General features: G+C 48.3%; 1 protein-coding gene across 1 annotated transcript in view; it reads left to right on the top strand.

Moving 5' to 3' along the window:
• The first annotated feature begins 4,279 nt into the window (after positions 1–4,279).
• Positions 4,280–12,100, top strand: part of Slc6a17 (solute carrier family 6 member 17) — a 57,124-nt gene continuing 49,303 nt past the window's right edge. The window contains exon 1 of the mRNA XM_042682552.1: positions 4,280–4,357. The gene's annotated coding sequence lies outside the window, so the exon portion shown is untranslated. The remainder of the gene's footprint in view (positions 4,358–12,100) is intronic.

Raw genomic sequence — 12,100 nt, 5'->3', positions numbered from 1 at the left:
CCACATAAGCAGAAAAAGCCAGAAGTGGAGCTGTGGCTCAACTGGTAGAGCACTCACCTTGAGCTGAAGAGCTGAGGGACAGCGTCCAGGCCCAGAGTTCAGGCCCCACAACCAACAAAAAAAATTAATTATAATTATAAAGGTGATATACAGAGGAATTGCAGTTATACAAGTCAGGGAGCATATTTCTTTTTCGATAGTGTCACCCCGTCACTTGCTCTCTGCCCATATTTCTAAACACATTAATCGTTCTTTCAGAAAATATTTATTGTGGTGTATACCAGGTATTGAGGATAGACATAGTTTCTGCATCTAAATAGTCACATTCTTAATTATTTAGTGTGAAAATGCGTCCTTTGTAGATACAAAGGATGGAGGGAGATGTCCACTTGGCAAGTTGATCTAATTCTTCTCCAGAGTCAGGAGACGGATGGAGGTGAGTAGACAGGAAGTGAGGGAAAAGGAGGAGAGGACTAAATAGATTCCTGGCAGAGAGGGCATATGGGCTGAAACCCAAACCAGGAAGGTGTGGGAGAAAGTGGGAAGAGCTGAGAGAAGGCTAGTGGAGTGAGTGGGTTGCAGGAAAGCCACGGAAGAGGAGCGACAGACAAGGCTGGAGACAAGGACCTAGTCTTACCCACACAGGCTTAAAGTGTGGGTAAAAAGCTGCAAGCTTCATGAGATGCGATTATATTTCATTTCTTAAAGATCCCCCTTGCAGCTGTGTGGCTCCAAGGGGTGGAGATCAGAGTTGGGTTAGAAAGGAGTCATCAGAGCTCAAGTGAGCAATGGTCATAGTTTGGAGTAGGTCACAGTCTAGAGGCAGGTAGTAATGGAACCTCTCCTCCCCCAGGATTTAGTGATGGATTAAATGAAAGGGTGAGAGGAAAGAGGTTCAAGGTGGCTGGTTCAGTGGTTCATTCATGGAGGCAAGAGGTACTAGAGGAGGAAAGAGAAGCAAAATGTTGAACATTTTTCAGGGTAGGTCTTTGAGCATCAAGCTTGTACCTTGAGTGAAAGGCCCAGTGAGAAGTTGAGTATGTGGAGCTCAGGAGACCATATGGAATGGAGATGGAAATGGAAATGCATCAGTACAGGAAAATTGCATCCAGTCAGGAAGGGACAGGACTAAGAGAAAGCCAGCATGTAAAGATTAACAGGGGAAACTGAGGGCATGCTGGAAGGCAGGAGGGAAATCAGGAGCAGTGACTCCCAGAAAAGGAGGGAAGAGAGTATCAGAAGGAAAGAGAAGTATCCACGATAAACACTACAGAGAGGCCAACAAGATGAGGAGTGCAAAGTGTCCCATGGATTTAGTGACACAGAGGTATTGTTTGTTGAGAGCCATCTTGGCAGCATGATGGAACAGAATGGGCTGAAGAATGAAATGGTAGGGGCAGAGCGTTTGTGGAGAAATGGAGACTGTGGAGGAGAGAGCATAGTGGATTCTAAAGCCTCTGAAGATATGCTTAACAGCTACAGAGAAGGAACTAGTAGAAAGCTAACAGTAGAAAGGAAAAGCTAAGGAGCCAGGAGAGCTGGAAAGAGCTGATATTTGTTGAGATTTTAAGGCACTGTCGGCCATGGGATCCAGAGGCTAGGTGGGAGTAGATTCAGACATCAAAAGAAACTCTCCTACTTTCTCAGGAGGAAGGAAGAGATAGTGGGTGCTCCTGTAGGTGCAGCTGAGGGCTGGTATAATTATTCTCAGTGGAAGGCCAGGAGATCTCCCTGAGGCAAGGCAGTTCCTACAAGAGTGTAGTGATGTAAGAAGAGTGCTTGAGGACAGACAGTAGAGAAGGCTGGAGTGTTCTTGATGGTACAGAGGAAGTAAGTTGACTAGAGAGTCACAGGAAGGAATAAAGACTCCACAGGAAGTTGGTGACCATGAAGGCAGAAGGAGACTGATTCATACTGGTTTTCTCTAGAGAACTTTATTCAGGGAAACTAGATATTGCAAGACTGAGACTTTAGGTGGAGGGACATGATAGAGGGTAGAGAGGTAAGGACATTTGCTTATCACACCTTCCTACTTTATGTCCCAAATCCATGCTCTTCTTACCTTTTCCCCCAAAGCTGTTCCTCTTGTTAGATTCCCTGTTTTGGTCAGTAACACAATCATTTAATAGTATCACTAATAACAATTATTTATTAAGCACATGCAAGACCAGGTATTTTAAAATACTCATGATCATCACAACAGTGGTAAGAAATAAATATCACTCATTTTGTAGAAGTGGAAACTGAGTCTCAGATAGATTATATAACTTGTACAAGATCTCCAGGTAATGGCAGTCCGGATGGAAATGTCAGTTCGTCAGATTCCAGAGTCCTTTCCCTATCCATCACCATACCACCATCAAGCTCCTTTGCCTTACAACTGCCTTTATTTGAGGCTGTCTTTCCTCTCCACACCCTATGAGCTGTATTTGTTCATTTCTATCACATCCCCTGCATCCTTTGCTACTTCCTTCCTTGCACCTGTCCCTGGCTCTGCTTCTCTGGTTAGGTCCAAATTCAATAAAGGCCAGGGTCACAACGGGTCTTGATTTCTTGTCTTGATATCCTCATGTCGACAACAGCGTCAAGTAAACACCAGGCTTGCTAACTCCTTATTGGCTGAATGTAATGTCTAGTGAGAGATACTTTGCACTGAATATCCTGTATCCTCACACCTCTCATCACAGGCACAGGCTTTTTGTCTCAGATTGTGGCAAACTGCCTAGAAAACGACAGAGGTAGTGTCTCCTTCCAGTGGAGGGCAGTTTTGTTTGCTGTCTGTATAAGAAAGATTCTGCCTGGGGCAAATGATAGGCAGATTCGCTTTGTAGCCCATTAGAAAAGTGTGGGGTTTCCTAAGCATGCAGTTCCTTGGTATATATGTGTATCACCAGGGTTCTAGTCCGGTCTCCCTGGACTAAAATTTGGGGATTAAGAGAAAGGGATTTGAACTGCATCACACAATAACGGCTATGCTGAGAGTAACAAGTCCTGTGACTCTGGCCCCGGAACTTCAAGGGTTCTTCCAACATCTATGTAGCAGGCTAACTTGGTGGTTGGTAAGAATGAAATCTCAGCTCCTTGTGAGTTCTCAGAGACAGCCCTGTGGCCTTTCTCTGGAATAATTGAAGCCATTTCATCTCCCATTCCCTCACCTTGGTGAGGAGACAATTCACCTCCCAAACAGTTCTCTCAGATGAAGGCAGGGCAATGTCTGACTCCCAATGCAGGAGCCCTACCCCAGCACAGCCATGATCCCGGGCCTATCTTCCACATTCGCTTATATCTATGCCCTAGAAATGCTGTTCTCTCCACAAGGTTTGCCCTTTCCCTACATCTGTCTGCCTATCCTCTGAGGTCAGCACCAGCTGAGAGTCCAGTCAGAGTTCTCCTCTACCTCACTGTCCCCTACTCTTCAGCCCTTCTGGCTCCTTCTGTGACTACGTGGGCAAATCCCTTTCTACCTCCCCCAACGCTTCTCTTCTCTATTCTGATTTTCCATCAGCCTCTGCAGCTCCCCGCACACAGTACCACCCCAACAGATAAATGATGTAGACCGTAGGGTGAAGGAAGGTCAGCGGTGTAAAAAGAAAGCTCAAGGAAAGCTAACTGAGGCAACTCGAGCGTGGAGGCGGAAAGGTCTGGCAATCTCTGTGGATGGAATCGAGTTCATGAAGGAGGATCGAAAGAGGGGAGCCTGTAAAGAGAGGCCTGGGGCTCAGGAGGTCTTTGGCTATGGGGGCCCCATTTCCTTCGGAAGACAGAGGCCCCGATGAGAGCACAAAGGTCTGGGTCCCCTGACCAGGGCCCTCACGGGGCTGCGTCCTAGCTACCCCCTCCCGATCGTGCCCTCCGCCTGCTTCTGCCATCAGAGCCTCGCTCGCGGCCCGAGAGCCTCGCATTGACGCGTGAGTCAAGCCTGCGTCACGGCGCCCCGCCGCCAGGGTGGCCTTTCGGAAAGCGAGGGAACCGTGTGCGCCGCGCTCCGCCCAGCTCCGTTCCGTTCCGCTCCGCAGAGCCGGTGCGGCCAGGGCGCGGGGAGGTGGCACTCGGCCCCAGCCTTCGCATCGCCGCGCTCGCTCCGCCGCCGTGCCACCTGGGCCTCCGGGCCAGTCTCCCAGAGCCCCGGAGCGCGAGCGGGCGCCCGGCTGGGACTGGCGGACGGCGGGAGGAAGACAGCGATTGGAGTCGCGTGCGCCGGCGCGCAGCTCCCGGGGTCCCCCAACCCCGGTCAGGGCCTGTCACCGCCACTGTCGGGCTGCCCGTGGAAGGGACTGTGCGCCCGCCACCCGTCGGGGATCACAGCTACTCGGCTGGAGTTCAGGGCCGAGTCCGCGCGACGGCCCACGCGGGACAGGTGAGTGTCTAAGCCCTGCCCCGCTTTGGTTTTACCGGGCCGGCCACAGCAACTCTGCCGTGCCAGCCCCGCCCCAGCCGGGGAGGCCTAAGGACGAGGTGCGAGGCCGCGCTTCCCGGTATCAGCCCTATCCTGCACGGGCGCGGGGCTCCGTGCGCTGCTCCTCTCCCGGTTGCTTGGCGACCGAGCGATGGGGCTGTGCCAGTCCGGCGCATCAAGGGTGCCCAGCAGCTCACGCACTGGCTGGATATGGACTTCAGCTTCTGGGGCTCAGAAGGGCCCCAGAACTCCGTAGGTAACGGGGCAGAGCTGCAGAGGCAACGCCCGCGGAGGGCCTCCTCCTCCTCCCCGGGTCCCGCCGCCTGGAAACGCGCGCGCCCAGGGCGCAGTTCGGCGGGGACTCCTGAACGGCCCCGGGACCCCAGCCCCAGACACTCGGCCTCAGGCCCATGACCTTGAGGATAACATTGGCAAGAGAAACCGATTGCCCCAGCCCAATACGAATATTTCATTTCCAGTCCTGGGGCAGGACCTTCTCGAATCTAGAGCTAGAGTAGAGCCCCTTCCCCCTTTAGGGACGTGCATTTGGGAAGAGATCGGGGGACGCGCACGGGGTGCGCTCCTCCGCCAGGGGCACCACCGCCGAGGAGAGCGGCCGCCGCCACATTTATACCTGTGTGAGCCGAGCTGCCGGTGAGCAGAGGGGGAGGGGCGGGGTACCAGCGCCCCAAGGGGCGCGGCTGCCTGGCACCGAAGCCGGATGTTTCCTTTTAAGACCTAAACTGCCCTGTCAGGGGTCCAAGTTCAAAAGTTTTGAGGCCACTCACCTTATACAGGGTAGAGTCACAGTCAACTAACTAGGCTTCTTCTTAAATTTGATATATTTCTTTGTCGCTCATGCTTTCTTTAAATATCTGTATCTCGATATAGATACAAATAATGCGCTTACATATTATATATGGTATAAATCATTCATATAGATAAGCACATGTCTATGAGTGATCTGTCTCATATTTATGTCATATAGACATATTTCTGTCTATATAAGACAGATATATGTCTATATGTCTGTATGTCTATATGAATGGTCTATCCTGTAGATCATATAAAATGGCCTGTTTGGATTAAGAAGTTTCTAACCAGAGCAACCTTTAGAGGACAGTTCATCTGTGAATGAGAGGCAAATGTGGGGTTGGGTTGAAGGGAAGGAAAATTCTGGTAAAGACCTTGGCCTTGTTAATGTGACTTTGAAGAACTGAGAAGATCCTGTAATGGCTTTATAAAAATTCAACCAGAACTTGCAGGTCTCACTAAAGCTGTCCGGAGCGTTCCCACTGACATCTGGAGAAGGTCAGAGCATGAGGAGGTTCTTGGGGCTTCTTGTGCCTTGCCCTGTGCTTACATTATCCGAGTGGGTCCATCACCTCGACAGGAAGGACTTTGAGGTCACACCAGGTTGTCCTTGGCCACAGCCCATCTGCAGGACTGTCAGAAGCTCTTACTCTTCCGATGGCTTTTTCTCTAATGGAGCAGCTGTGGCTAAGTAGGTGGTTGAAGTTCAGTGACTCTCTGCAGTTTAGGGTGACTCAGTGCAGGAGGCAAATCGTGCCCACCAGCTCCGATTGGAGTTTGTTTGGCCTGAGTCACACACAGAGTCGTGTGTCAGCTGTCTGTGAGTTCAACAGAGTTCTTTAGCAGGACTTGTGAACAGGAATGACCAGAACCCCAAGGGGATTTGGGCTTCCAGGCCAGAGGTGGTCAAGAATCTTCAGAATAGAGCTCAGACTGTCTATCTGCTGGTCAAGGGCCTAGGAGCTCTGACCTCATAGGGAAGGTGAGCAGGACCAGGTGGTAGGGGTTGAGGTACTGTGGAAGGGGAATCTAAAGAGTCTTATTGTGGTCTCAGCTGGGCCCAGTGCTCTGCCATTTGCTAGCCAGGTGCCATCAGGTAACTTACAACACCTCTGGAGCTTCTTGGTTGTAAGGATACCATTTCCTCAGGCTTATTTTAGGTCTAATTTTGGGAACATAGCATGTGCCCCTAGATGTTAGACCCCCCTCCCCCAATTTCTTCTCTTGTAGTAAGTCTTAACCAAAGGCAATTCTTTCTTCCCCTGCTCTGCTCCTGAGTATGAAAGGGGTGTAGGAGCCACTGAAGGTGTTCCATGTAGTTAATCTGCTGACACCCTTAAGCCTGTGAGACTCTGGATGGGGAAGGCCGAGCAGGAGCAGGACTATTGTTGGGGTGAGGTTGCCCACAGCGACTTGCAAACTCCTTGGGAATTATTTGTGACTATGGCCTGTCCAAAGCTGTGGAACCTGCTGGATAGATTTCAGGCTCCTTTCTCTTTGAACAGGTCTTGCTATTCCCTTTCCCTCTGTCCTATTTATAATAGAGTTGACAGTTGTAAGAAAGAGCGAGGCTGGCCTTTCCTAGAGAGGAAAGGGAAAAATGGTGTGGGCCTTTTATTTCCCTAAAGGTTCCTGAGTGTCTTATCTTGTGTCTAGAATGAAAGAATATCCCCAAATGCAGCAAGGATGAGGCCAGACTGCTACTGGAAGTGTGTGTGTGTGTGTGTGTGTGTGTGTGTGTGTGTGTGTGTGTGTGTGTGTGTGTGTGTGTGTTCACATTCACTCTGGAGTGATTGCCCTCCTCATTGGATCTGGAAATATGTTTTACAGATGATGGAGACTGTGGTGAGAGGATTTTAGAGCAGCAGCTCCCTTTTGCCTGTGCACCCCTCCTCCCATCATACTCCTCTCCCGTCCAGCATTGCTGCAGCAGGACAATTCATCATTAAAATCCCTTTAAACTGCTAAGATAAGCATCAGCAGTATTTAAGGGAAGGTGGATTAGAGCTTTTCTCCTAGACAAGGTCTGAGTTATCACTTGCTTCCAGGCTAGATTGCAAGAAATCCTCGGTACCAAACATCTGGAACACCAGGATGGAAACAACAACAACAACAACAGCAGCACACCCTGATATCACAACTCGATGCCAGGCTCCCCTGACCAGTGTCCTAGGCTACCAGAGGTCAGAGGTCCAGTTGGACAGTGCTCTTGGGAAATGCCTTGTGTGTATGCTTTGAACAGAAGAGAATACAATTCTGAGTTCTAGGTGCTTATGTCATCCTTGGTATACAGTAATAATATCCAGCTTTTTATTGAGGCTTATGTGAGGCACTAAGTGCTTTATTCACAGACCATCTTGTTTAATCTTTGCTACAATCCCAGAGGACAGTTACTGTAATCCATATAGAATTTGAGGTTCAGAGAGGTTAAATAATTTGTTCATAGTCACATAGGTAAGTGAGTAGCAACCTGAGAATCAGTACTCAGTTCTGTCAGATGCCAAACTTTATGATCTTCACCACATGATGTAGTGTGTTTCCATAATAAGTTCTTACTAAATGTTTGCCAACAATCTAGGCTCTTATAGAGCGGATTTGGCTAAGCCTCTAGGTTCTGTTTTTCAGGCTGGTGTCCTGAGAAAGGGAAAATGGGCCTCCAGCGATGGGAAATGGATAGAGAATGAACAGAATCAAACTTCCAAGGTCTGGGGGATGGATGTGCCATTTGGTTCTAAGTGGATCAGGTTCCAGCCAGAGATCCCAGGCTCTGTCTTGTGGTCTATTGTCCTATCCTTGTCTTATTCTTCTTGACATTTACCACCCTGGACTTCATTCCTTTCAGGTAGGGGTTGTTGACAAGCAGGAAGAGAAGGGTCAGAACAAGTTGGATGGTGCCTGAGGATTTCTGTGTCTGCAGAATCAGGGACAGCCAGTCACTGACGGGAGCTTTGATGTGTCAGGTTTCTCTGCTGGACAGTGTGCCAGCAATCTGCAGCAGTCTCTGATGAGGCCCTAGACCCCAGAGCAAAACTGCTAACACACCAAGGTTATTTACAGCAGCTGCTGGTGGGGCTACTCGGATGGATGCTTCTTGCTTTCTGATCTTGCCCCATGGAGACCCTGATTTCCTCAGCTCTAGGGAGCCACTGTTCTAGGAAATGTGACCTCTAATTCTTCCTGCTGTCTGTCTATTCCCTGTGAGAATCACTTAACCCTAGAAGAACTGGCCCATGCATGCAGTCCTAGCTTGCCTTCCATCTCAAAACCAACTGAGAAGTTCCTGTAAGTGAGGCTGAGCAACTGGAATAGAAGAAAGAGTACTCCCCCCCTCCCAAGAGGACAAAAAGGAGTTCATAGAAACCCTTGCTTCAGGTGCAGCCATTTTATGGAAACGCAATTCATTGGTAACTCATCTTTCCTTCCATGAGCAAATTGTTTTATTAACAATGGGCAAATGTAGTTACTTAAAAAAACATAGTCATTTTGTACAATAAAACTCACAAGTGAGAACATAAGCTCAGATGCAGCATGAATAACTGTACTAAATTATTCTCATGCTCACTCTCAGAGAATGATTCTGGGTCAAGTGAGTTCTTAGGCTGCCTCAGTCCCCAACCTGGGAGTTGAGATTTAAACCCTGCTGTTCTATCGCTCTTCTGAGGTGGCAGTAAGGTCTGTCAAAAGCCAGAAGAGCAAATGTTCTAGATTTGGGCCTTGGGGTCATCTCAGCATCTGCACCTGTCCTACCCGGCTACTATGCTGCCTTCCAGAGTCCCTCTACCAGTTCATCTGAAGACAAGTAACCTGGTGCTCTACTCTATCATTTCCAATTACTGGTTTAATTGCAGTTTCTGCTGGATTCTGCATACCACAAATTTACCATCTATTCTTTGGTATGCAAATAGAATTCATTGATTTACACCCCAAAATCCTACTGGTTGCATTTTTTTCCTCTAAGATGTGTGTGTGTGTGTGTGTGTGTGTGTGTGTGTGTGTGTGTAAACTGAGAGGATAGGCATAATTCCTTAGCTTTTTCATTCAAAGTTGGTGCTCTACCACCTGAGCCATGCCCCCTTCTGGCTTTTTGGTAGTTAACTGGAGGAAAGGGTCTCATAGACTTTTTTGCCTGGGCTGGCTTTGAGCTATGATCCTCAGATCTCAGCCTCCTGAGTAGCTAGGATTACAGGCATGAGCCACTGGCACCCAGCTTCTATTTATATGACTCTTGTAACCCTGTAGTTGTTAACCCCCACTTGAGCTGTACGCAGGGCAGGAAGTCTGCTCATGAAAGCTGCCTTTTGAGGGATGTGAATGTCACCTGGTGAGGTGGTTCCAGTAGGGCAGCTGGAATTCTTCTTTCCAGTGTTCAGTGGGGACTTGCCGTTCTTTTCCCTGGATCTGAGGGAAGGAGGGCAGGTACTCCTGTGCTGAGTGGCCAAGGGGCTGACTCCCAGAAAAGCTGATTGGTGCTGTCCATGGTCCTGCCCCACTACCCAAATGATCAGTCTGCTAGAATTTGGGGACTCCTTAAAACAGCCAGAAGCAATCTGTTTGACCAGTGCCCCAAATTATATTATATTGTTTCTCTTAGAAAAAACACCCAGCTAACTGAGGAAACTTGATCACAGGGAAGTGGTGGTAGATGTGCTTGTTCTACTGCTTACTTGTTAAGTGAGACACATTGCAGAACTTCCCACCAGTGTGGGAAGGGTAGCCTGTGGTCCAGAAACTATGGTGCCTGCCTCCCTAAGAATACCTGGGATGGCCTAGGGTAGGGCAGCCTCCTCCACTTACTCAAGTATGCCAAACTATTTTCTGTGAGTGTTAAGATATGCAAAAGATTGAAGAAAGAATACAGGGCTGAGCTGGGCACTGGTGGCTCACACCTGTAATCCTAGCTACTCAGGAGGCTGAGATCTGAGTATCTTGGTTCACAGTCAGCCCAGGAACATCCATGAGACTCTGATCTCCAGTAAACCACCAGAAAACCAGAAGTGGTGCTGCGGCTCAAGTGGTAGAGCGCTCACCTTGAGCTGAAGAGCTGAGGGACAGTGCCCAGGCCCGGAGTTCAAGCCCCATGACCGACAAAAGAAAAAAAAAAGAATGCAGGGTTGAGTGCCAAGATCGTGGTATGGAGCCAGTCTGAGCAGACAAATCTGAGAGACTTATCACCAGTCAACCAGCAAAAACAGGGAAGTGGAGGTATGGCTCAAGTGGTTGAGTGCCAGCCTTGAGAGAAAAAACTAAAGGAGAGCGCAAAGCCCTGAGTTCAAGCCCTAGTAACACATACACACTCTCACTCTCTCTCTCTCTCATACCCAAAAAAGGAAGAAAAACTATAGATAATAGTTTGAATCTCCCTTCTTGCACTTCACGTCTGTGTCATCTTGTACACAGACATTAGATTCTCTGAGGTTAGGCTTCTTTACTCCTAACATGAGGATTATAATTTATCTTAAGTTGTTGGGAGGATAAATAACGCAGTAGGTGTTTGTGGTGACTTGTTCCCTAGAGAAGGGCTCTCCTGCTAGGCCCTCTGTAAAGCTGCATTGAATGCTGCAGTGGAAGAGAGACAGCCCCATTTGGTCCTCAGGAAAGAGACATCATGTGGGGACTGTAATGAAGGGGTTCTCAATCACTATTGCTTCAAGCGCTCTTCAGAAGCCCATTAGTAATTCAGGTAATTGGACACCCTTGATCCCTTCTGTGAGTCTCTGAGATGAGAAGGGAAAAAAAATAGTAGCTTTAAGAAAATCCAGGTCAGAGGATCTGGGCAGATGCTCTGAGTATCCATCTGTCATCATCTTTGGCCCCTTATAAATGCGGAAAGGAATTAGGTCTTCAGATGTTTTCACATCTGATTTTTAAATTTTTCCTGTTTAAAAAAAAAAATTAACTCTCCTGGGCCCTCTACCTAGCTGACACCTGAGATGCCTTTCATCACTCTGTTACCCTGTTTTTGCCTCTCTTTGAAATCCAAACCTTATCCAGGTCTCCCATCTTTCACCTACCCTTCCAAGTTCCTTTCTTGTTGATCTACAAGGCAGCTAGTGATACCTTTTAAACTAGTTGTGTCACAGTCTACCTTTTGCTTGAAAACCCAAAAGAGTTTCCTGTGATTCTAGAGAGAAAGCCCAAATTGCTGTGCATGGCTGATAAATCTTCGCTGCTCTGCCTACTGTCCATCTTTCCTCTCGGCTCCTCTCATCTGCCATCCCTCAGGATGTTCTAGTCACATGACCTTTCTGTTTCTTGCATTCACCAAGCATTAGTGACCTGTCCTAGGGCCTTTGCACTTTCTGTTTCACCTTCTTTTCTTCAAATGCTTTCCCAGAATAGCCACACAGCTCACTGTCTTACTCTGATAATCCTGTCATCTTATCATCTTGTTTCTTCTTTTCTTTGGTACTAATGATTTAACCCAGAATGCTAGGCAAGCACTCTGCAATTGAGCTACACACCCAGCTCTAGTGGGTGCTTTCTTAACTCCTCTCTATTTTCTTACAATCCTGCCCTACTCCATCCCTTCAACCTCTGTTACATATTGCATACTTATTTTCCGCGCTGCACTAGGCAGAATCCATGGTGTAGGAATGTTGTTTATTCTGCTGTCTGATGTCCTAGAACAGGGCCTACCTGGCACAGAGCATGTAGTAAATATATGTTGAAGGAAAGGAAAGGAAAAGAAGGAGCAAAGGGTGGAGGAATGTTTGAAATGCCCTATTCTAGCAGTGTCTGTAATTTACAGGCTTCCAGCCCAAGAGGGCAGTGGGAACATTTTGAGTACCAAGCACCTGCCTCTCTCAGCAGGCTTGCTGAGTCTTTGGGCTTCTTTGTGCTCCATCTTTACCAGTCCCACGGCATTGTGGGACTGTGGATGGATATGCCTCT

The sequence above is a fragment of the Dipodomys spectabilis genome, unplaced genomic scaffold (assembly GCF_019054845.1).
Source record: "Dipodomys spectabilis isolate Male_0828 unplaced genomic scaffold, ASM1905484v1 ptg000002l, whole genome shotgun sequence".
NCBI lineage: Eukaryota > Metazoa > Chordata > Mammalia > Rodentia > Heteromyidae > Dipodomys > Dipodomys spectabilis.
This window is presented reverse-complemented; position numbering and strand designations above follow the sequence as displayed.